At 44.4% G+C, this 25,982-nt stretch overlaps 1 protein-coding gene across 1 annotated transcript in view; it reads right to left on the reverse strand.

Annotated features, from left to right (window-relative positions):
• The window catches only part of NRG3 (neuregulin 3), a 1,594,638-nt gene that overhangs the window by 67,205 nt on the left and 1,501,451 nt on the right, over nucleotides 1-25,982 (reverse strand). The gene's annotated exons all lie outside the window — the stretch shown is intronic.

Raw genomic sequence — 25,982 nt, forward strand, 5'->3', positions numbered from 1 at the left:
CCCCCCCACAATGGAAGTTGGGGGGGTGGGGGTGACAATGATCTCTGCAGGGGTTCAAACTACATTAGTATGCAGCCGGGCAGACCAGCTGGTGTAGGGGAGTAGAAGCATGCTCCCAGCAGAGTGGCAAGCACATGGGAAGAGGGAGAAAATGAGGCACTGCTTCCTAAAAACCTTTTAATCTAGCTGGGTAGTCACAGTGGTACAAAACAGCGAGGGTGTCAGAGCCTGATAGCTGTTTTGCCGGCTAATGGATAAAGGCGAGCCCAGTCCTGATTATTCCAATGCACAAGAAACTGCACAAGATGTGCTATTTGGAAGAAATAGTACAATCTGGCAGAAAGATGCACCAAATAAAGGCAGACACAGGGTTTAGGTTTAGGACAAAATCAGACAGTAGCCTGGAACAAGTGCTGTCACCTGCTCTTCAGTGGAAGAAGCTTTTATGTCCTTCATTACTCCAGAAATGTTAAACCTTATAGTTCTGGAAACAAATCGGGAGGTAGATGCAAGGTCGCAGACTGGAACCACACCAATCCTGTTCAAGCAAAGGACTGGAGATGATAGTGTTTGTGGGGTTTTTGTCTGCTAGCAGGAATACCATAAATACCATGAACCTTTTGCATCACTCTGGTCATAAATAGATGGAAGAGCCTATGGAATGTCTAGAAATTGCATTGATGATGGTACTGTTGGCAAAGATGGTAAATTTTCCAGATTGGAAGTTATCTGAAGGCAAGCAAAAGAGAGTATTTATTTTAGAACTCAGACAGCAACTTGTTATGCCCAGGGCTGGATTTAAGGCAAGGCTACTCAGGCAATGGCCTAGGCCACCACAGGATTAAGGGTGAGTGGGCAGTAGGCTATACTGGAGGCAGGGGTCATCAGGCTACCTGTACTGGAGGAATGGGGGGGGGCATCAGGAAATCTATACTGGAAGGGAGTGGGGGTGGGGGGGGTAATCTGGCTACCAGGGTTGTTCGGTTACCCCAATCATGAATTTGAGTAATGCCGATCATGGCTCCACCCACTTCTGTATCGGCCATGATCGGACTACTGGATAGAACCGGAATTACGAATTAGAATACGGTGTCGAGTCGGAATTACGCATTATATCAGAGTCAGAAGTCAGAATCACAAATGGCCTTTAAATTGCTTCCAAACCCTTTTTTACGTGAAATGATGCATCAGGTTTTTTGTTTTTTTTTTAAACATCAATTCCAGCTGCTGGTTCAGGGCTAACGGTTCCTGGCAAACTTCTGTGGTTCACGTTCACGGACAACCGCAAACTTTTCCGGAAGTTCGATTCGCCACATAGTGCATCATTAGGGTCAACTTTGACCCTCTACATCACAGTCAGCAGGCACATTGTAGCCAATTAGGCTACACTCCCTACTGGAGCCACTCCTCCCCTTATAAAAGGCAGGCAGTGTCAGGCATTGGACTCACTCGTGTGCCTGCAGTAATTAGAGACGGGAGATCTGCTGCAGATTCTCATAGGGAAAGCTTAGTTAGGCTCTTGTAAGCTTGTTAGCTTGCTCTTTGCTGATTCTTATTGCTAAAAAAGCACCCCTCAACAGCTCTTTTGAGAGCTAATCTTGTTCTTGTGATCTTTTTTTTTTGTGTGTGTGGTCCACTTGCATTATATACAGCCCTGTCAGTCAGTCACAGCTGGCCTTTGGTGTAATTCCTACTTTCCACTGCCAGGCCCAGCACATTCAATGACTACCTGTGTGTGTGACAGGCAGCTGCAGATTTGTAATCCCATCCCAATCACTGCACCTGTTCACTGTTCAGTGCACCTACCTACCTACCTACCTACCTACGTAAATGCACGCATTGTTAATACCACCAGTCATTGCACCTGTTCACGGCGGTACCTGTGTGTGTGTTTGACAGGTGTACATTTGTAATACCCATCACTGCATATACCTACCTGTTGTGTTCAGTGCACCCACCTACCTACGTGAGTCCACGCAGTGTGATATACCACTCCGTGCATACCTGTTAACTGCACCTGTGTGACTGCACATTGTATTAGTCAAGCCAATGCATACCTTTCACTTCATCCCCCCCAATATGGACAAAACAAAAGCCAGAGGCAGGCCACCTGGCAGGTCTGTTCGAGGTTGCGCTGTTGTGATTTCGTGTGGCCCTCGAGCAAAGTGCAGTGTTCAGAAGAAGGCACGTGCCATCAACCCCCAATATTGTCAGGACGTAGTTGACTATTTGACACAGAACACCTCATCTTTCTCAGCTTCTGCACAGAAGCGTGACATATCTTCCTCCTCCTGCTCTGATTCTGGCACCCCACTTAACACTCAGTCGGCCACCAACACCAAAGTGCCATCACCTCAGGACTAAGTGGTGTGGATTTTTTTTGTGTGTGTATCTGTCTCAGATGAGAGCAATGCCATCTGTACTCTCTGCCACCGAAAACTGAGCCGTGGAAAGACCAAGACCCGCGTAGGGACAACTACCTTACGAAGGCACGATTACAAAGCACAAACTGCAATGGGATGACCACCTGAGGAAAAGCAGCACACAAAAGCAAAGTCACACACTGCAGTGGAAGATACCAGGCTGCAATTTTTTCTCAAAAAAGGCGATACCTAAACTGTACCGTGATGTTAAAAGGCAAGTGGTGACATCTCTGGCACACAGCGTTGGGTCAAGGATCCTTCTGACCATGGATGCCTGGTTTGCAAAGCACGGTCAGGCCTGCCTGAAGACTAAGTCAGTCCCCACATGTAAATGTGGTTGGATAAGCACCCCAGAAGATTTTTACCGATGTGCCTGGTCGCTGGGAGGGTCAGCACTTCACTCCCAATATTAAGTCTTCAAAAGGTTGAGACCGGCACCATCAAGAAGTTTTAAAGCTCTTTATTGATTAAAATATGTCAAGACACATGACAGCAAAAGTAGGCGACGTTTCGGAGGGTTACCTCCTTTTTCAAGCCCTGTCCGTGTCTAACTGTTTCCTCCTAAGTACCTTCCTTTTATATATTGTCAATGGAGAAATTAACCAATGGCATGCATGGCCACTATGTGGCGACCAATCCCCTTCTACCTGGTCTCACGGACCTGATGGGGAACTTATCATTATTATGCATGCTCCCAGTGACGTCCCATCTCACATGGCAGGGCGGAATGGCAAAACCCGCGCCGCCCCAGTCTGCTAAAGCGCCGACCAATGGCATGCACACAGTAGTTGAAAAAATCTCCACAGGACCGCCCATCGCCGGCGGACCTGATGGGGAACTGCGTGCTACGCTGCGCCTCTAAGAGCCGCCCACTGGCCAGGCGTCATAGGGACACGTATGCGGAAAAAATATCCGCACACGTGATCTCCTAAAGCAGCATGACGTCCGATGACGTCAGCGCGCCCGCGTGGGACGCAGAAGAGCCCGTCCTTGGAGCGCAGAAGAGCCCGACCTGGCAGCCGGCCTGGCCAGGTCGGGTCGGCCACCGAAGACGACCGGAAGCCTCTGGAGCGGCGGCGAGGGCACCTCCTGCCTGCCACGGGCTGGAGGAAGCCCAAGGTAAGTGGATATGGATTTTTATTTTTTTAAACGTTTCCCTGAACCTTCCCTTTAAGAAGTCACTCTCTGTAGACATGAGAAGAAAGGGGTATCCCTCTCCACCAAGGGTGGATATATACTATATTATAGACTGAACAGAGGCGCCAAAAGAATAAAAACAATATTTAAAATATTTAAAAATGCTTAGGAGGCAGTGGTGGACTTACCTCCCTCAAGCAGACACAAAAAAACTGTGTAGTTGAACAACAGTAAATTTATTGGTACACTCCAGGATTTTTATACAACGCGTTTCGCAGGTCTATACCCGCTTCATCAGGCAGTGGAGGTAGGAGTACACAGCAGAATGTCAGAATCACACCTGGCACCTTTGTGTGATTCTGACATTCTGCTGTGTACTCCTACCTCCACTGCCTGATGAAGCGGGTATAGACCTGCGAAACGCGTTGTATAAAAATCCTGGAGTGTACCAATAAATTTATTGTTGTTAAACTACACAGTTTTTTTGTGTCTGCTTGAGGGAGGTAAGTCCATCACTGCCTCCTAAGCATTTTTAAATATTTTAAATATTGTTTTTATTCTTTTGGCGCCTCTGTTCAGTCTATAATATAGTTGACTGGCTTACACAGCACACCCCATCTTCAACAGCTTCCTCACAGAACCTTTATGTACCATCCTCCTCCTGCTCTGATTCAGGCACCCCACAACTTACCACTTGCCCAGCAGCCAAAACCACCACTAGCACCACAGCCACTCAACTTGATATGTCAGAGGAGGTATTTAAACATTTGTGTGATGAATTTAGTGATACAAAACCATTATTGGCAGAAGATGAAGGGATAAGGATTTTACCTGATATGTGTCAGACAGGCGTCAGTACACACGTGGACGTAAGGTGTGTGGATGATGACGATGATGTAGAGCTCGTTGTTGGTGCCTTTTTGGAGATGTCTGATACAAGTGAAGCAGTTGATGATGATGACTATGGGCTTGATTCACAAAGCCGTGGAAACGGTTTAGCACGGGTGTGCTAAACAGTTAGCACGTGAAGTGCCGTTCGCGAACTTTTGCGCGTGCAAAGTGCCGCGATTCGCGCAATCGCGGACTTTTGTGCATGCAATTTGCAGCAAATCGTGGCAAATTGCGCACGCAAAAGTCACGTGCCCACAAGAAGAGATAAAGAACAGGGGGACAGCTCAGATAGGGAGACAGTGAGGAGGAGGAGACGAGTTGTTGTAACTAGCAGGGGAGCTCGTCAAAAGGAGCTAGTGGCACTCTCAGATAGCATGTATTGCCACCACCAGCAGAATGCCGTCATTTCAAAGCTCACTAGTGTGGCATTTTTGTGTGTGTCTGCCTCTGATAATAGCGTTGCCATTTGCAACCTCTGCCAAAGGAAACTGAGTTGTGGAAAGTCCAACACCCCCCTAGGGACAACTGCAAAGGCACATGATGTTACATCACAAAACACCTATGGGATGAACACATGAGGAAAAGCAGCACACAAACTCAAATCCACCCTCCTCCTTCCTGGTCCAGCATCTTCAGCCACATCAACCTCTGCTGTCCTTGCCCCATCTCAACCACCCTACACTCCGTCGCCTCTCACCTTGAGAAGTTCCTGCTTGTCATCTGCCCACAGTCAGTTGTCTGTCAAGGAAGTTTTTGAGCGGAAGAAGCCTGTGTCTCCAAGTTACCCCCTTGACCGGCATCTGAGAGCTGGCTTGTCAAAACTGTTAACCTGACAGCTTTTATCATACAAGCTGTTGGTATCTAGTGTTGATCGAACAGTGTTCACCACTGTCCGTTACTCCCTGAATATCTGGGTGTTCCGGTTCGGCTCGAACCTATCCGAGTACCTCATGGTGCTCGGCCGCGTTGTTTGAAGCCCCTAGCTGGAGAGGTAGCAGGCAGGAAGGGGGTATTGGGCCTAGCGGTGGGGAGGGGAGATGGAACCTCCCTCACCTGGGTCCCCCGACCTCCGCTCCCCTCCAGCTTTAAAAAGTTAAGTAGCATCCGCTACTATTAAGAGGTAACGGGTGGGGATCACTCACCTCTTCCAGTTCCAGCGTGCGTTCCACTGACGTCACTTCCTGCAACGCTGCCCACTGTATTGTAAGTGGACGGCGTTGCAGGAAGTGACGTCAGTGGAGCGCACGCTGGAACGAGGAAGAGGTGAGTGATCCACAGTGTTGGGGCAAGGATCCATCTGACCACTGATACCTGGTCTTTCAGGGCAGGTATATTATGTACACTGCACATTGGGTAAACCTTTTGGTGGCTGCTAAGCAAGGAATGCGCTGCTCTGCAGCAGAGTTGGTGACACCGCCATGACTTGCAGGCAGGCCTGCTGCCACCTCCTCTTCTTCTCCTACTCCTCCTCCATCCTCTTCGCTATCCTCCTCGGCTGAGTCCATTTCTGCTGCTGCGGCTTTCTCTGTTACAACAACCACAACTGCACCTCCCCAGCTCCTCAGGGCCTATTCCACATCCCAGGTACGATGGTGTCACACCATCTGGGGCCTGACTTGCCTGCAAGCCGATTGGACAAGTACTCATGGCTGCTCTGAAGGAACTGGTGGATCAGTGGTTGACCCTGCACCAACTAGAGATCGGCTAAAGTTGTTTATGACAACGGAACAATCTGTTGACGCCATTGAATTTGGGAAAGTTAACACATTTGCCCTGCATGGCACATGTGTTGAATCTTATACAATGCTTTGTGTCTAAGTATCCAGACTTACAGGAGGTCTTTAAGCAGTCCAGGAAGGTGTGTGGCCATTTCAGGCATTCCTACACAGCGGCGGCGCGCTTTGCAGATGTTCAGCAGCAAAAGAACCTGCCAGTGAGGTTCTTAATTTGCAACAGCGTGACTTGCTGGAATTCAAGTCTGCTAATGTTTGATCGCCTGCTCCAACAACAACAACAACAACAAAAAAGTAATCAACAAGTATCTGTATATGTACGGAGCTGGGACAGGCCGTGGGGAGCTCATGAGCAATGCCTGCAGGCTTATGCGACCTTTTGAGGAGGTAACAAACCTGGTGAGTCACAGCAAAGGCACCATCAGCAACCTGATCCCATACGCTTTCTTCCTGGAGCGTACCATGCGAAGAGTGCTGGATCAGGCCGTAGAGGAGCGTGACCAGGAAGAGGAAGAGCTGTGGGCACTATCATCACCACCAGAACCAGACTTATCGTCGACACCTGCTGTAGGGAGGAGGAAGAGGAGTCAGAGGAGGAAGGTAGCTTTGAGGAGGAGGTGGAAGAATAACTTCAGCAGGCATCCCAGGGGGCTTGTGGTCACCTTTTGGGTACCCGTGGGGTTGTACGTGGCTAGGGGGAGGAGGAGAACTTCAGTGACATCAGTGAGGAAGAGGAATGGGAGATGGCTAGCTCGACATCCATACTTGTGAAAATGGGGCCTTTCACGCTGTTCTGCCGGTTGAGGGACCCCCGTATAAAAAGGCTCAAGGGGAACGACCTGTAGTGGGTGGCAGCACTACTACACCCTTGGTATAAGCACAAAGTGATGGATATGTTACCGAACTATCAGAAGATGGAAAGGATGCAGCAGTTGCACAACAGCCTGCACAGTATGCTGTGTGTCACAGCATGACAGGAAAGAGGTGCCAGTAATCCTCCTCCTTCTCCCATAGCCACGCCAGCAAGGGCAGGATGCTCTTCCAATGTGATGGTGGACATCGGACATTCGGACATGTGCAGTTTTTTTAGTCCGACGCATCGACACAACCCCTCGGAATCCACCCTCCGAGAACAGGACCACTGACAGGTAGTGGACTAGCTGGACTTAACTGCGGATATCGACACTCTGAGCAGTGATTAACCCCTGGACTACTGGGTGTGCAGGCTTGACCTGTGGCCTGAGTTCTCACAATTTGCTATCGAACTTCTGTCTTGCCCCACCTCAAGCGTCCTGTCAGAAAGGACCTTCAGCGCAGGAGGAGGGATTGTCACTGAGAAGAGAAGTCACCTAGGTCAAAAAAGTATTGACTACCTGACCTTTATTAAAATGATTGAGGCATGGATTCCAGAGGGTTACTGCCTGCCAGAAGACTTGTAAATCAGTCCCCACACAGCTGTATATGCTCTTTGCATGCCGTGTGACTTCTCCGCAACAAGGGTCCAGGTTAATCCTGAATTTTTAAAGCCGCTGCTGCTTCAAAACCGAATTTTTCTGGCATATGACTGTACATGCCTAATTTTTCTGGCTTCTGGTACTACACAGTGGCTGCAACAATCCAGAAAAGGCATGTACATGACATCAATTCCCCTTTGTGATTGTTACCTTGTTGTGGTGAAGAGGCTTGCATTTCACAATGAAGCAATGACCTATATGAGTGTTTTGGGGCACACCCAAATAGAGTTGGGCCGAACGGTTCGCCGGCGAACGTGGTTCGCGCGAACTTAGGTGGTTCGCGTGCGGGTGTCGCACGCGAACGTTTTGCGGCAAAAGTTCGCAAAAAATCGGTTCGCCCCATAATGCACCTGAGGGTCAACTTTGACCCTCTACATCACAGTCAGCAGGCCCAGTGTAGCCAATTAGGCTACACTAGCCCCTGGAGCCCCACCCCCCCTTATATAAGGCAGGCAGCGGCGGCCGTTATGGCCACTCGTGTGCCTGCATTAGTGAGAGTAGGGCGAGCTGCTGCAGTCTCTCATAGGGAAAGATTAGTTAGGCTTAACTTCTTCCTGGCTGCATACCTGTTCTGTTCAGTGAGCCCTCAGCCCACTGCATACCTGTACTGTGATCCTGCCACTGCATACCTGTTCAGTGATCCTGCCACTGCATACCTGTTCATTGATCCTGCCACTGCATACCTGTTCAGTGATCCTGCCAGTGCATACCTGTTCATTGATCCTGCCACTGCATACCTGTTCAGTGATCCTGCCAGTGCATACCTGTTCATTGATCCTGCCACTGCATACCTGTTCAGTGATCCTGCCACTGCATACCTGTTCAGTGATCCTGCCAGTGCATACCTGTTCATTGATCCTGCCACTGCATACCTGTTCAGTGATCCTGCCACTGCGTACCTGTTCAGTGATCCTGCCACTGCATACCTGTTCATTGATCCTGCCACTGCATACCTGTTCAGTGAACCCGCCACTGCATACCTGTTCTGTTCAGTGAACAGTTTGGTGTGTCAGTGTGAAGCAGTACCTTAATTACACTACCTGATTGATGTATACACATGCAAGATGTTTTAAAGCACTTTAGGCCTGTCATTTAGCATTCAATGTGATTTCTGCCCTTAAAACGCTGCTTTGCGTCAAATCCAGATTTTTCCCGGGGACTTTTGGCATCTATCCCACTCCGCCATGCCCCCCTCCAGGTGTTAGACCCCTTGAAACATCTTTTCCATCACTTTTGTGGCCAGCATAATTTTTTTTTTTTTCAAAGTTCGCATCCCCATTGAAGTCTATTGCGGTTCGCGAACTTTAACGCGAACCGAACCTTCCGCGAAAGTTCGCGAACCCGGTTCGCGAACCTAAAATCGGAGGTTCGGCCCAACTCTACACCCAAACTGATAAGGTTGTTGCTTCATTGTGGACAGACCAAATTAGATAGGCTAGATACATGTTGAACCAGAGTTTTTCTGGTCACTTTACTGTCAGTAAACTACCTCAGCCTGACCATATGGGCTGGAAAACCGCCATCACCTGAACTTTCGCCAATGTGTGCATAAGCACGGCAACCACTACACAAAGATTGACACAGAGAGGACTAACATTTAAGTCCTGAGAGGTACAGACTAACCAGCAAGCTCATGGTGACCCAGAGCTCATTGGAGTGTGTAAGGGACTACAATGGTCCTAAAAGCCCCCTTACTAAGATGTTAAGAAAAACAAAAGTTTGCTTTCTTAAAACAGAAAGAATTTGCGATAATTCAGGTTGGAGTGAGCTCGAGATGTCTCCCAAGGCATCACTGCTGAATATATGCAAATTAACCATTGTACCCTTAGAAGCTAAACACACCTCCAGAACCGCTGGAATGCAATGATGTGTCAGCTTGTTAATTTGTACAGAGCCATAATAATCCAACATGCATACAGACTGTTTCGGATTGTTTGATCCTCATCAGTGCATGGCATGGAATAATTTGGCTCTTCTTAAGGAAGCAAACTTTTGTTTTTCTTAACATCTTAGTAAGGGGGCTTTTAGGACCATTGTAGTCCCTTACACACTCCAATGAGCTCTGGGTCACCATGAGCTTGCTGGTTAGTCTGTACCTCTCGGTGTTACAAGCCCTACTCCATAGAGCCAAATTATTCCATGCCATGCACTGATGAGGATCAAACAATCCGAAACAGTCTGTATGCATGTTGGATTATTATGGCTCTGTACAAATTAACAAGCTGACACATCATTGCATTCCAGCGGTTCTGGAGGTGTGTTTAGCTTCTAAGGGTACAATGGTTAATTTGCATATATTCAGCAGTGATGCCTTGGGAGACATCTCGAGCTCACTCCAACCTGAATTATCGCAAATTCTTTCTGTTTTAAGTAAGCAAACTTTTGTTTTTCTTAAGTCCTGAGAGTGTCAACTATTATCAACTCTTTGCAGTTGTTTGGGGTGTGTCAAACTGCGAGTTTGGTCTGTCAGAGTTTGGTCTGTCAATGAGAAGTGTACATACTCAGGGCCGCCATCAGGGGAGGATAGCCGTCACTTCCGTGAGGGGCCCCCAGGGGGCTCGCCTGCCACCCCCTCCTCCTTCTTACTTCTAGGAGTGTGGCCGCCTGGTTCTCCTGCCACCGCCCACCCACCCGACTGAACACCCAGCACCCTGTACTGTCTGCAGCCTCCTCCCGAGCTCCCTGCACTGCCCGGCACAACCAAACTCCAGATCAGTGGTGGCCGGGGGGCCCAGTGCCCAGAGAGCGGAAGGCAGCGCAGTAAACTGGAAGTGAAAGGATGTCTTCCTGTTTTTGAAATATCGCGTGAAGCCCCTGTACACTGTACAGCAGCTCCAATTCTCCTAGCACTATGAGTCCCGGCCACGAGCTGTGGAGATGAGTGCAGCTGCAGAGGGAATTACCGGGTGGTCAGGAGTTTGCACAGCGGGCTGGATGGTGGGTCTCGGTCTGACTGGAACACATGGTAGAAACTTGGAGGAACTGTGGAAGAGCCGGGCTGGCAGAGACAACACACACACAGCCTTGCCTGCAGATCAGCCTGGCCCTGGACTGTGGAGTCTGAAGAACATCCTGCAAAGATAAGAGGGACACAGGCACAGCAGCTGTTTGTTTTCTACCCCCCAGTCCAGACTGCAAATCACGGGGGATTCGGGGAAAGGGAAGAGTGCTCAGCTGAACGGAACAGGAGTTCAGCTCACACTGTGAGAATCGGAGCAGCCTTTTACAGTGCACAGGGGAAAGAAGCACTGGCTGCAGAAAGCTGTAGGATCTGATGCCTCCTGACTGAATACCTTCTGCTGCTGTGACCCTGGCCTGCATGCTCGTGAGTACCTGAACCCACTCCCCACTACCAATGTTCCCAGAAACCCCCACCCCCTCCCTTCTATAGATGAACCATAGCTCCCAGCAAGCCCCCCCACCCACATTCATAAAGGTACTACAGCTCCCAGAAAGCCCCCCCCCCCCACATTCATAAAGGTACTACAGCTCCCAGCAAGCCCCCCCCCCACATTCATAAAGGTACTACAGATCCCAGCAAGCCCCCCTCCCACATTCATAAAGGTACTACAGCTCCCAGCAAGCCCCCCCCCCCCCACAATTATAAAGGTACTACAGCTCTCAGCAAGCCCCCTCCCACATTCATAAAGGTACTACAGCTCCCAGCAAGCCCCCCCCCCTTTGAGGCACCAAAGATCCCAGCATGCCCCTCCTCCACAGGTGAGTGTGTTCCACTGAAAATGTTCTGCAGGGGAACGGGGGGATCACTACTTACATTAGAGGAGGCCTGGGGGTCCAGCAACCATCTCTGATGCCCTGGGGGACAACCCAGTACTATGTGGATGCTGGAACATTGAAGGTGTGAGAAGTTTTCTTTCATAGTTCCAGGTACTGTTCTTTTTAGTTGCTGGGGGGGGGTGTCATTGTTGGGGGGGGAGGGGCTGGTGACAGATGGGCATTGGGTGATAAAAAGTACAAATCCGGCCCTTGAGAGGATGGATAGAAGGCTGCCCTGGAGGTCAAGCTACTGCTGCTTGATATGCTGCTCATTGATTATTGTATGTGAGAGTGTGTGTGTGTGTGTGTGTGTTGTGTTGTGCGTGCGCGCTGGGGATTAGGTTGCTCGATGCCCCCAATCTGTGCCATGTGCCTGAGCAGCCAGTAGGCGAAGGTATTGCAGCCGCATTCTGATAGAGCAGAGCATGACCCCCCTTTTCCCAGTCATCCCTATTGTTGTCAGGGTGGCCTGAATCTCTCAACAGTGCATGGCAGGCCTCCCAGACAGCAGTGCAGCCCCGGGGGGGGGGGGGGGGGGGGGGGCGGGGGCCCAGGCCTGATGATGTGTGAGGGGCCCCAAAATTTCTGATGGCGGCCCTGCATAACCTTTACACTACCACCATGTGTACACACTCCAGACAGTGGCGTAGCTAAGGAGCTGTGGGACCTAATGCAAGTTTTACAATGGGGCCCCCCAAGCATTCTATACATAACAATTGAGACAGGGCACCAAAAACTGCCGATGGCAACTACAGTGTCAGAGGTGCGAGAAGGGAATGGGGAACAGTTTGTTAATGATTACCACAATTCAAAGTATCTATAGAAGTCATTATTATGAGCACAGGACCAATAGAGAGCTAATACTGTAGTTGCCTGGCAGTCCTGCTGATCCTCTGCCTCTAATACTATTAGCCATAGCCCCTGAACAAGCATGCAGCAGATCAGGTGTTTCAGACTTTAAAGTCAGATCTGACAAGACTAGCTGCATGCTTGTTTCTGGTGTTATTCAGATACTACTGCAGAGAAATAGACCAGCAGGGCTGCCAGGCAACTGGTATTGATTAAAAGGAAACAAATATGGCAGCCTCCGTATACCTCTTACTTCAGTTCCCCTTTAAGTAAAGACAACTTTGACCAAAATTCACCAGAAATTCTCCAGAATTTTCCAGCCACAACACTAACACCTTACACCCAAGGGATAATTTATAGTTTTAAACAGAATTCAAATACTCAGCATGTTGCCACTGCTCTTATCCATGCTATGCCTTCTGGCATACACCCGTAAGCAACATAGCTACATGCACCCTCCCTATGTAGCACACTCCATACTCGTCATCTCACCCTCCCTGTTCTCCTCACCTTTCTTGCCCCCCCCCCCCCCCCTGCAGCTCTATACATTCCCAGGCAACATTTAAAGAGACTCCGTAACAAAAATTGCATCCTGTTTTTTATCATCCTACAAGTTTCAAAAGCTATTCTAATGTGTTCTGGCTTACTGCAGCACTTTGTACTATCACAGTCTCTGTAATAAATCAACTTATATCTCTCTTGTCAGACTTGTCAGCCTGTGTCTGGAAGGCTGCCAAGTTCTTCAGTGTTGTGGTTCTGCTATGAACTCCCCCTTCCAGGCCCCTCTATGCACACTGCCTGTGTGTTATTTAGATTAGAGCAGCGATTAGAGCAGCTTCTCTCTTCTCTCTTATCTTTTACAAGCTGGATAAATCCTCCTCTGAGCTGGCTGGGCTTTCACATACTGAGGAATTACATACAGGCAAAGCTGTCTGCACTCTGCAGGAAGAAACAGCCTGACACTTCAGTGGAAGATAGCTGCAGGGGGAAAGAAACACACAAATGATCTCTTGAGATTCAAAAGGAAGGCTGTATACAGCCTGCTTGTGTATGGATGTATTTTCTATGTGTGGACATACTGTACATCAACCTACTTCCTGTTTTGGTGGCCATTTTGTTTGTTTATAAACAAACTTTTTGAAACTGTTTTTAACCACTTTTAATGCGGCGGGGAGCGGCGAAATTGTGACAGAGGGTAACAGGAGATGTCCCCTAACGCACTGGTATGTTTACTTTTGTGTGATTTTAACAATACAGATTCTCTTTAAATCCCACTTGCATCTGCTGACACTTTCCCTTCTCCTCCTATCTATACTGTATCACCTAACCCTGGGCCACAGCCTCTCCACAGACAAGCCTCCCCTGCCCACCTGCCTCTCACACCCTATAGTTCTCCTCACACAACTAACCTTATTCACATATTTCGCAAACCCCAATCACCCCGCCCCCTCCCATATCAGGTGCTTTATGGAATGCCCGCTGGGTATGTAGTAAACTGGAACATATCCATGCCATTTTTATCTCACATGGCCTCACCTTTTTTGGAATAACTGAAACATGGTTACTCCCCTCAGACACTGTCTCGCCTTCTGCACTGTCATATGGCGGCCTACAATTCAGCCACACACCCAGACATGGTAATAAACATGGCGGGGCTGTAAGCATCATTCTTTCTCAAACTGTTCATTCAGCCCCCTGCCTCCTGGCTTTTACTTCGAAAATCGATTTTAAAAATGCAAAGAAAAAAGGTTTTTTAATCTAAATACAGTTTAAAAAACATTTTTCTTTGCATATTTAAGATTGATTTTCTCAAGAACTACAATGTCTTTTCGGAAATTATTTTTTTGACTTGTACCCAATATTCTCCTTAACATGATTAGCTATTTTGGTAGCAATAGCATGTATAGGAGTTTTGCTATTAACCGCTAAATTTGCCACAAAATTTCACGAAATTGCATACAGAATTATGATTTTTCCCTGAAATTTCACATTATGATTATGATGCGTAAATGCAAATTTGTATACGAAATTTCACATATGCAAAATTTCAGCCCACCACTGCTCAAAGCGAGTCTACTCCTCCTTTCACCTTCAAATTTCCATAATCTATCACCCCACAGGTCCAGCCAGTCTTTTCTTAGACCACTTCTCAGCATGGCTTCCCCTCTTCCTGTTCTCTGACATTCCCTCAGTCAGCGCCTCCAAGTATCTGTCAATTACCGCCTTCCTTGTCCTCAAACTTTGGCCCACCTCTGCAACCCATGCTGATGACAACACATTCGATCTAATCTTCATTAGATGCTGTTTCCTATCCAACTTCACTAACTCTGCCCTCCCACTATCTGATCATAATTTACTCAAATTCAACATCCTTTCATCCAGTCCCTACACCTCCCCATGACACACTTGTATACACAAGTTCTGCAACAATCACAATCTCAAGCTCCAAACACTATCAACCTCTCTGCATTCTCTACTCACTCTACCCCCCTCTTTTACTGAGCTAGCAGCTGCCCATTATAACAACACCTTAACTTCAGCCATTGACTCTGTAGCTCCCCCCTTCATGGTTTACTGTCACAGTGCCCTTCAACAACCCTGGCTTAATGAGGAGATTAAACTACTGAAACTCCACTCCCGGATAGCAGAATGGCATTGGGGAAAAAATGATTTGCCTGAGCACTTCCAGAGTTACAAAGGGGCTTTACATACACTCAGACAGTCCCTCTCAGCAGCCAGACATTCATACTTCAACTCACTAATCTCTTCACAGTCCTACAACCCTAAACTACTCTTTGCTACATTCAACTCCCTCCTCCTGCCCCAACCTCCACCTTCCACTGCCTGCATCTCAGCTGAGGATTTTGTCTCTTTCTTTAGTGACAAAATCACCAACATCAGAAAAAGCTTTACCCAGCAGCCTCCTCTCTCCATACAAACCCCTAAAGTTACATCTCCCTAACTAACTTTTCAACACTATTTGAACTCACTGTCTCCTCTCTTATTTCTAAATCATGTCCCACCACATGCCCCCTTGACCCCATGCCCTCTCATCTCATTACTCACATATGCTCTACCATCTCACCTGCCTTAACCTCCTTCTTCAACCCTTCTCTCACCATAGGTAGAGTTCCACCCACACTCAAGCAATCCCTCATAATGCCTATACTCAAAAAACCTTTTTGTGACCCCTTGCCCAACTACTGCCCTATTTCTCATCTCCACTTCTCTTCTATAATACTTGAGTGTCACAACTACCCTGACTTAACCCATCACCTCACTGCTAATTCTCTGTTTGATGACCTTTAATTTGGATTCCGCCTCAGCCACTCAACCAAAACTGTGCTACTCAAAGTAACCAACGACCTGGCAATTGCTAAATGTAAAGACCTCTACTCGATACTCATCCTCCTAGACCTCTCTTCCACTTTTGACACAGTGGACCACCCTCTCCTTTTCCAAATCCTCTCCTCCATGGGCAGTCAGGGTCTTGCCCTCTCCTGGCTTTCCTCTTATCTCACATTACAGACCTTCAGAGTCACTCACTCCATCATCACCTCCTCTCCATGACCCCTCACTGTTGGAGTCCCCCAAGGCTCAGTCCTCAGACCGCCCCTTTTCTCTATCTACACTTATGGTCTTGGTCAGCTCATTAGTTCTTTTGGCTTCCAATATCACCTTTTACGCTGATGATACCCAAATCTACATTTCAGAACCCGACTTGGATACAGCTCATGCCCCTGACTGTCTCAGTGCAATAGCCTCCTTCATGTCCTCCCATTTTCTAAAACTCAACCTCACAATGCAATGCCCCTGCCTGGCTTCACTATTTCTGTTGATGGAACTTCAATAAAGCCTGTCCCCCAGGCTCGCTGCCCAGGTATAAACCTGGATTCAAGTCTCTTATTCAAACAACACAGTGACAAACTATCCTCCTCTTGTCGCCTCCACCTAAAAAACATCTCCCACATCCGCCCTTTTTTCACACAGGACACTACCAAATGCCTGGTGCATTCCCTGATTATTTCACAACTAGACTATTGCAACTCTGTTATGTGGCTTCCCCTCCAACCATCTAGCCCCACAACAGTCCATCATAAACTCTGATACACGACTCATCCACCTTTCCTCCCGCTTCTTCAGCACTACCCCACTTTGTCAGTCACTTCACTGGCTGCCATTTAGACACAGGATACAATTTAAAATCCTTATCCTCACCTACAAAGCCCTCCATAACCTAGCTTTTTTTCAGTCCAGTGTATCCCTGGCATCCTTTTAGATGTGCACCTGTTCTAAATAGATACAGCTCTTAATCAGTGTACAGGATACACTCATCTAAAGGGATACAGAAACACCTTTTTAAATGTCTCCTTCTCTGCTGTTAGCTCTCCCTATTGGCTATCTGGCTCCCTTTATTGGCTGTCTGCTACATCTGTCAACATTTACCATAAGGAGATTGTGAGTTACTGACCGGTCAGAGCTGAAGATAAATACCAAACATTTTTACTTGATTTACCGAATAATTTAATCATTGTAGATTTCAATTTCTTGACAAGTTTACATTTCTTGAGGTATTTAACGCGGGACGCACAACTCAGTAATTTACCTCACTATTCATTTATTTTACTTTTGAGTGCAGTAATAGGTTTAGTGAATAGGCATTTGACAAGGTGATCGGTACAATCAGCTGTTTTCTGCATTACCAAATGCAGTAATGCTTAGTGAAGTGAAGCCAATGTGGGAAGGGTTTCTCCACAATATCAGCCACATAGACCCCCCGATAATTAACCACTTCAGCCTACAGTGTTGTTTACCTTATGCATCCGAGCAACTTTCACCTCCCATTCATTCGTCAACTTTATAGCTACTTATACCAATTAATTGATCTATATCTTGTTTTTTTCCGCCACTAATTAGGCTTTCTTTGGGTGTTACATTTTGCTAAGAATTATTTTTTTTCTAAATCCATTTTAACAGAAGGATTAAGAAAGAAATGGAAAAAAATCATTATTTCTCAGATTTTGGCCATTATAGTTTGAAATGAATACATGCTACCATGATTAAAACTCATGTATTTTATTTGTCCATTTGTCCCGGTTATTACACCATTTAAATTTTGTCCCTATCACAATTTATGGCGCCAATAATTTTATTTAGAAATAAAGATGCATTTTTTTCAATTTGCGTCCATCACTATCTACAAGCTTATGATTTAAAAACATATAATAATATACTCTCTTGACATGCATATTTAAAAAGTTCAGACCCTTAGGTAACTATTTTTTTTTTTTAATTGTAATTTTTTTTTATTATTAAAACATTTATTTGGGTAATTTTTGATGTGTGAGGTAAACAGCTAATTTTAAATGTAATGTAATTATTTAATAAAATAAATGTATGTGGGTGTAGTTTACTATTTGGCCACAAGATGGCAACAGTCAAAAAGTCCTAGAAGCAAACGAACTCGCTTCCAGGAACAAGAAAGAAGAACATTTATTTTTTGCAGAAAGACCGCGGCCTCTAATAAAAGACTGTCGGTTTTTCTGCGGGGGACTTAGATCGATGAATGGGAAGTATATTCCCATTCATTGATCGGGGGATAACTGCAGGTGGTGGGAGCGCGCACCTCAGGCAACAGGAGCAGCACAGTCTATCTGGACGAATATATCCATCCAGATAGACTTAAGTGGTTAATATGAGAAAAGGTAAAGATTTCTCATGAGATGGGGATATTGGCTACTGATTGGAATGAAGTTCAATTGTAAGTTAAAGTGCCTATTTAAAACCTTTCCTGATGTCCACATTTTTGTTATAATATTGGAAAATTAAGTGTGACGCTTAACCACCTCAACACTAAGGGGGTTTTCCCCTTATGGACCAGAGCAGTTTTTACCTGTCAGGGCTCCTCCCTTTCATTTGCCAATAGCTTTATTACAACTTATCATAATGAAATGAGTTGTACTTTTTTTTCTGCCACAAATTAGGCTTTCTGTGGGTGATACTTGTTTTCAGTAATTACTTTATTTTATATGCGTTTTATAGTGAAAAACAAGAAAAATAAATAAAAAATACACTATTTATCCAATTCCATGTCCTATAGTTATAACATAAGCAATGCTTATACAGATGAAACCCACACATTTTATTTACCCATTAGACTCGGCTATCACAACATTTAAATTATGCTCCTAGTACAATGTATGGTGACAATAATTTATTTGGAAATAAAGGTGTACTTTTTCTGTTTCCCGATTTTGTGTCGAGTCAATAGTTACAAGCCCTTATATACTAAAATAACAGTAATATACCCTCATGACATGCATATTAAAGCAGCTGAGTCCCTAAAGTAACTATTAACAATTTATTTTTTTTATGCTAACACTTTTTTTCATAACAGGTGTTTTATTTAGGTAAAGATAGCAGAGGGGGTAATAAGGGGTTAAAATTAATGGGGCATTGCTTTTTACAGCAAAGTCCCCCGTATCTGGCACTGACGAAGAATGCCTGACGCCGGATACATGTGCTTGCCGGCTGCTTGAGAAACCAGACAAAATATTTCCCCTGAAATACTTACTGAGGCTCCAGCAATGTCTGGCAGTCTCCCTCTATCTCTCCACGGGCTCGGAGTGGCTTTCTGGCTTCCCCAGTGCATGGAAACTGGAGTGTCAGCTGACCCGCATCGGGTCATGTGATACTCTGGCTTCCATACACAGATGCCTGAAGCCACTAGAGGAAGACTGCTAGCCACTGGATCCTCCATAAGTATTTCATAGCCTGCCAGCACCCACATAAATCCCCCCAAAAGAGGTCCCCATCATCATGCCATTTAGTTGAGACTTCCAGTAGCCTGAAATACGGATAATGGGGACTTTGCTGTATTTATTTTAACCACTTAACATCTCAGTCGTTTTCAGCTTATGCATCCGAGCAATGTTCACCTCCCATTCATTAGCCTATAACTTTATCACTACTTATCACAATGAACTGATCTATATCTTGTTTTTTCCGCCACCAATTAGGCTTTCTTTGGGGGGTACATTTTGCTAAGAGCAACTTTACTGTAAATGCATTTTAACAGGAAGAATAAGAAAAAAAATGAAAAAAATCATTATTTGTCAGTTTTCGGCCATTATAGTTTTAAAATAATACATGCCTCCATAATTAAAACCCACGTATTGTTATTGCCCATTTGTCACGGTTATTTCACCATTTAAATTATGTCCCTATCACAATGTATCGCGACAATATTTTATTTGGAAATAAAAGAGTATTTTTTCCGTTTTGCATACATCACTATTTACCAGCTTATAAAAAAAAATAGAGAGAAATATTTCATCTTTACATAGATATTTAAAAAGTTTAGACCCTTAGGTAAATATTTATGTTTTTATTTTTTTATAGTAATGTTTTTTTTTGTTTTTTTTTATTAAACATTTTATGTGGGCATTTTTGGGAGGGTGGGATATAAAAGTGTTTTATTTGGGGAAATATTGGTGTATTGTAATGTTTTTGGGAATTTACTTGTAGTTTTACTTTTTGGCCACAAGATGGCAATCTCGATTTTTTTTTACATGACGTCACTCTAAGCGTACAATGTACGCTTAGAGGGACACAGCTTCAGAAAGAGCGAAGCTTCCGAGAGAAGCTGTCGCTTTTTCAGCGGGGGAGAGGAATCAATGATCGGGCTCCATAGCCCGATAAATTGATTCCGTGGCTACCGACTCCGCGGCCGGGAGTGCGTATGCACGCGCGCGATCGGCCACGGGAGCGCGCCTGTCCTCCTTGACGTTTTTATACGTCAAGGAGGACAAAGTGGTTAATAATGTTGTATGTATGTATGTGTGTGTAATTTTATTGGTTGGCCACTAGATGTCCCCACACTACCCTGTGTACTGATCAGCACACAGGAAGTAGTGTAACCCAGTGTGCTTACTTTTGTTATGTTAATGATATGCCAATAATCATTTACTACAGGGGCTCTGATCTCTGAATGAAAACACTGTTCCCATTCATTGATTAATATTCTGCCGCATGGGGCATAGAGATGCATTTCTACGCCCCTGGGATGGGAAAAGTCTTCCTGCGGGATGGAGATATACAGTCTAAAAACCAGGAAGTGGTGAAACAAGAAATAACATCACTCTGACTTGACTGTTGTTTATTTATTCACAATTTATACCTTTTCAGAGGAAAATTAGGGATAAAACGTAACTTTTAATTTATATTACTAAAATAGATCGAATACAGATACTACTAATAGTGAACAACGTGAAAACAATTGGGTTGGTAGGTATACAGTTGTTAGTCATACGACAAACCTATCAATCTCCCATTGTAAATGTATTATAGACCCCACACCAAGAACCCTACATGTTTCGTTTCATTAAATTAGAAACTTTGTCAGGAGTAAATAGTAATAAAGTGCCAAAGTGCAAAAAGTGCTGAAATAATAAAGAATTATCAATATCACATAGTACACATATTGAGGTAGTAGCTAGTGGGCTGACAAAAGTAATTCATTATTGAGAATAACTTTTCCCGATATATGCTTATTCACCGCCCTGTTTTTCCCAATGGGATGCTGCCGAAACTGGGGGGTGCCTTATAATCATCTTGACATAGATGGCTAACTATTCTTCTTGAGAGTATAATAGATGTCTACCCCCTTAAATTCTAATTGATAGATCGTATTAAAAAGAATATGCATTATTATGTGCTTGTAAATGGCAGAGCTTCCCTATATATACATAGGGGAGACAAATGTATCTGCATCCCCCTTGATGGGTTTTATAATGTAGATTTCTTTTTGCGACCTTTTGTAGAAAGTCTTCCTTTCTACCTGAGGGACACTATGGACCTTCTTAATAAATTACATGATGTACATATCACAGAGAATGTCTGGTTGGCCAGTCTCGATGTTGAATCGTTATATAATAACATTGGTCACGAGCTAGGCCTAAGGGCTACCGAACATTTTCTCAAAACAAGAAGTGTCCATATGAAAGATCACTCCTGCCTGATTCTGGAATTAATAGAATTTATCCTTACCCACAACTACTTCTTGTTCCAGAATAAATATTATTTACAGGTGAGAGGATGTGCCATGAGGACGTCGTGCGCCCCCTCATACGCTAATTTGTTCTTGGGGTGGTGGAAGGACACCCTGGTGTTTGGAGAAGAACTTGCTGTGTACACTTCCCATGTTATCTTCTGGGGCCGTTTCATAGATGACATCTTTATCCTATGGGACGGCCCCAGAGATTTGTTTGTTGATTTTGTCGATCAACTCAACTCCAATGAAATTGGAATCTTCTTTACCTACGAGATTGACAAACACACAATAAACTTTCTTGACGTACGGATAACCAAGAATGAACAGGGAGGTCTGGATACCAAGATATATCGCAAAAATAACGGCTACGAACTCATTATTAACATGGGAAAGCTACCATCCTGAACACCTCAAAAAAGGTATTCCCAAAGGGCAATTTCTCAGAGCCCGTAGAAACTGTTCAAATCAGTCTGATTTTGAAAAAGAGTGTCATACTCTGCATAAAAGATTTACAGAACATGGGTATCCGAAAGCAGTGATATCCGATACACATGAAAAGGCACAGGAAGTTGAAAGGAAAGATTTATTCATCCCCAGAAATAGGGATCAAGCTGTGGGAGGGAATAAACCTAGATTGATTAGCACTTTTTCAAAACAGTCTCACAACATCAAGAGAATCATTGACAGACACTGGTCAATTTTAAAACTGGATCCACAATAAAATACATACCTACCACGAGCCCCTTTAATCACCTATAGAAGAGGGAAAAGTCTGAGCGACAGGCTAACAGGGGCAGGTATGAAAAAGACCTGGCTCAATAGCCCTTTAAAGGGAATGTTCAAATGTGGCAAGTGTAAAGCCTCTATAAATGTATTGAAATGTAAGGATTTTATTGCCCCCAAAGATGGACGTACGTTTGAATTATTTGACTTTTTTATCTGCGAAACAGAGGGGGTGGTATATGCAATACAATGCCCCTGCCCTTTACTTTATATAGGTGAAACCACAAGGGCAGTTAAGACTAGAATTATGGAACATCTAGGTGATATTCACCACTAACGTAAAACATCAGTGGCCAAACATTTCGTGGAGAAACATAGTGGTGACCCTAATTGTCTGCATTTCTGGGTAATACAGAGATGGAAAATGGGTCCGAGAGGGGGCAACCTGGATCAGAAATTGAGACAACTAGAGGCCCGTTGGATCTACAGACTGGGCACGCTGAGTCCAGGTGGCCTAAATGAAGGGTTTACTTTTGCTCCTTTTATTTAATGTTCTCTATGTAAATGGTTCTCTTTTTTCACTGTCCCTTTTTCCATATGCTACTTACCTTTTTGTTCGATCAGAGAACTTCCTTTAACCTTTTTTCCTCATATGATCGTTTTATGGGCTGACAAGAGTAATTCATTATTGAGAATAACTTTTCCCGATATATGCTTATTCACCGCCCTGTTTTTCCCAATGGGATGCTGCCAAAAGTGTGGGGGGGGGGGGGCTTATAATCTAATCATCTTGACATAGATGGCTAACTATTCTTCTTGAGACTATAATAGATGTCTACCCCCTTAAATTCTAATTGATAGATTGTATTAAAAAGAATATGCATTATTATGTGCTTGTAAATGGCAGAGCTTCCCTATATATACATAAGGGCGACACATGTATCTGCATCCCCCTTGATGGGTTTTATATGCATGGTAATCATGGGTGGTACATGTATTGTATATGTCTGGCGTTCTAATTAAAAATATATGTGTTTAACACTGCCTGTTAAACATCTCTTACGAGATATGGATATATCTCTTGTAATTATATGTACTGAGGTTTCCTATGAGGGACGCTTCACACACGCTGCTGTCAGCGATGTGTGTTTATGTTGTAGGGCGGTTGCCTTAGCCACCACGCTCCCGGTATGTACGCAGATACGGCCGCTCTATGGGTGATGTCACGTAATTTATTCACTGCTTGGGCATGCCTGATAGGCGAAAGCAGTTTCGCGCGCAAAGCGGCTCCCTATTGGCCCATTCGGCGGTGAGTGCGCCTTGATAGGCGCACATAGTACGCCCCCCAACATGCCCTACAGCCAATCAGAACCTGGCATTCTCGAACGGGTTTACAGCGGCACTGTTTTGCCACAATAGGGCATGGGAATACTCTGTTCCTGCCACGAACGGTTGGTTATACCTTGGAGCGCTGATCTATGCAAGTAGAGCGCTGGAACTTGTTTTTTAGGTACCTTTTATAATATTATGTGCTCTTATGGCTTTGATGCCTATTGGTTGCTACTATGAATGACAAGCTTAGCAACCAATGGGGGGATGATTTGTGGGCAGTTCAGTGGGTTGTTTGGACACCTCCCCTCCCAGTATTCAGTGCGAGCCTCCCCTCAGTATAAAAGGACAGCCCTAACGGTCAGTACCTATTTGGCTGACATTTTGGTGCCTTACTAGCTACTACCTCAATATGTGTACTATGTGATATTGATAATTCTTTATTATTTCAGCACTTTTTGCACTCTGGCACTTTATTACTATTTACTCCTGACGAAGCTTCTAATTTAATGAAATGAAACATGTAGGGTTCTTGGTGTGGGGTCTATAATAAATTTACAATGGGAGATTGATAGGTTTGTCGTATGACTAACAACTGTATACCTACCAACCCAATTGTTTTCACATTGTTCACTATTAGTAGTATCTGTATTCGATCTATTTTAGTAATATTAAATTAAAAGTTACGTTTTATCCCTAATTTTCCTCTGAAAAGGTACACATTTTGAATAATTATAAATCAGGTGTGTTGTTAATTTTGACTGCTGTTTACTCAGTTACCACATAGAGTGATTATGGCCTTTTGCAATTTTATCCACCCTCCTGCTATCTTCATAAATGTTTGCACAGTTACATAAAAGTTAAACTAGTTTTCAGGACAGCTGCCAGTGAAAGCTGATTTCCTTAATTGCAGGATCAAAATCAGCTATCGACAGCGCCCAAATTAGTCACTGAGTACCACTATAGCCGTCATTCTCATTAAAGCTTATGGCAGCATCCAAAGCACTGCACCAAAATTAGTTGATTTGCTGAAATTGTTGCAGAGAGAGCTTACTGCTGGAATCCATAACAGATTCAGGATAGCAGCAAGTACCTCAGGTCACTACAGCATACCAATCAGCTTATAGTGTAGTTATAATTGTATTTTTCAGTTAGCAAATAATAGCATTTTGTAAATTTTTATACTGCTTTGGTGCAAGGCAAGAAAAACGTAGGTGAAAGTAGTGTAATTATATGGCTAGCTATGGTTTTGAGGTTTGTTAGGGAGGAGGCTATGTAATGAAAAGAGGGGTTACAAGATGAAAGGTTTACATCTGACATCTGTCAAGGAAGCAGAGATACTTCCTCTTTACAGTGCCTGCAATTTGTTTCAGTGTAAAATCTGCTGCATGACTTCAAAGGACAAACACAACACCGTAAAAGTAGATCACAAATTAATACACCTTTTCTCAAGGGATTCAGTTCAGCGAGATGGTTACAGCAGTACAATGGATGTTAGCATATACAGAAACTGAAATGTGTAGCATCTTATTTATTTGATTTAGTCAAAACGTGTTATTTTGAGTTGCAGTAGTCTGACAGCATTGAGAAAGCATTGTTGGTTAACTACATAATAAGAGAAGGAATATCTCTTAATGGGTCATCATAGGAACAAATTGAATAATGTTGACATAGGAGAAAATTAAGTGTACTTAATTCCAGCAATTCACCACTTCCAACGTTTCCGCATAGCTTCAAGGACTTCCTCTGAATTGAAATGCCCGCTACTCTAAATATTCTTCATCCTTCTTTTAGCATTCTAAACAAACCCATATGAACATTTTGATATTTCTGTCCGTGAACAAGGCCTGCCTCTTATGTGAACAGGCTCTAACTGATTTTCTCCCAAGACGTGAGGTTCTAAGCACCTTTGAGTGATGGGAATTATTCAGTATTCTTTGTAAAACACTGCATAATTTCTATGTTTGCACTGTATAGATACTGTAAATAAGCCTATATCCTCTGAACCATGCTTTTTCCAACAACATAGATCATAATCATATCAAAAGAAGGCTTGCCAAAGTTCGACAAGGTCTTCCTTATTGAATCCCTTTTCCCTGCCAAGCAATGCATTGCCTTCAGATGGCTTTCCCTGATATGTCCTTCTCTGCCAGACTGTAAAACTAAAGTAAAGACCTTGTCGCCATATAAAAAGTTGGTCTTTAAACACAGAGGCTGCCTGCTACATTTTGTGACAGGTGGTTATCTAGTCCTAACGTGTAGTCCTATCACTGGTACCTCTGTCTTTGTATTGGTCATCAATGGTTAGTTAACTGTTTGATCATTTACTCTTCTAAAGTTATATTTTTCTGTATATGTTAAAATATGGATATTGTACATCATATTGTGTGTAGGTATTTAATGTACCTTGTCTATTTTTATAGATTTTTGTTCAATAAATACCCTTTGGTTAAAAAAAAAATCACAATCATATAACACTATCAGTAATTTTCATTCACAAAACAAGCTATGAAAAAGATACTATTATTATTATCTCCTTTTAAAAGTAGAGTTA

This window comes from Hyperolius riggenbachi, chromosome 10 (genome assembly GCF_040937935.1).
Source record: "Hyperolius riggenbachi isolate aHypRig1 chromosome 10, aHypRig1.pri, whole genome shotgun sequence".
Lineage (NCBI taxonomy): Eukaryota > Metazoa > Chordata > Amphibia > Anura > Hyperoliidae > Hyperolius > Hyperolius riggenbachi.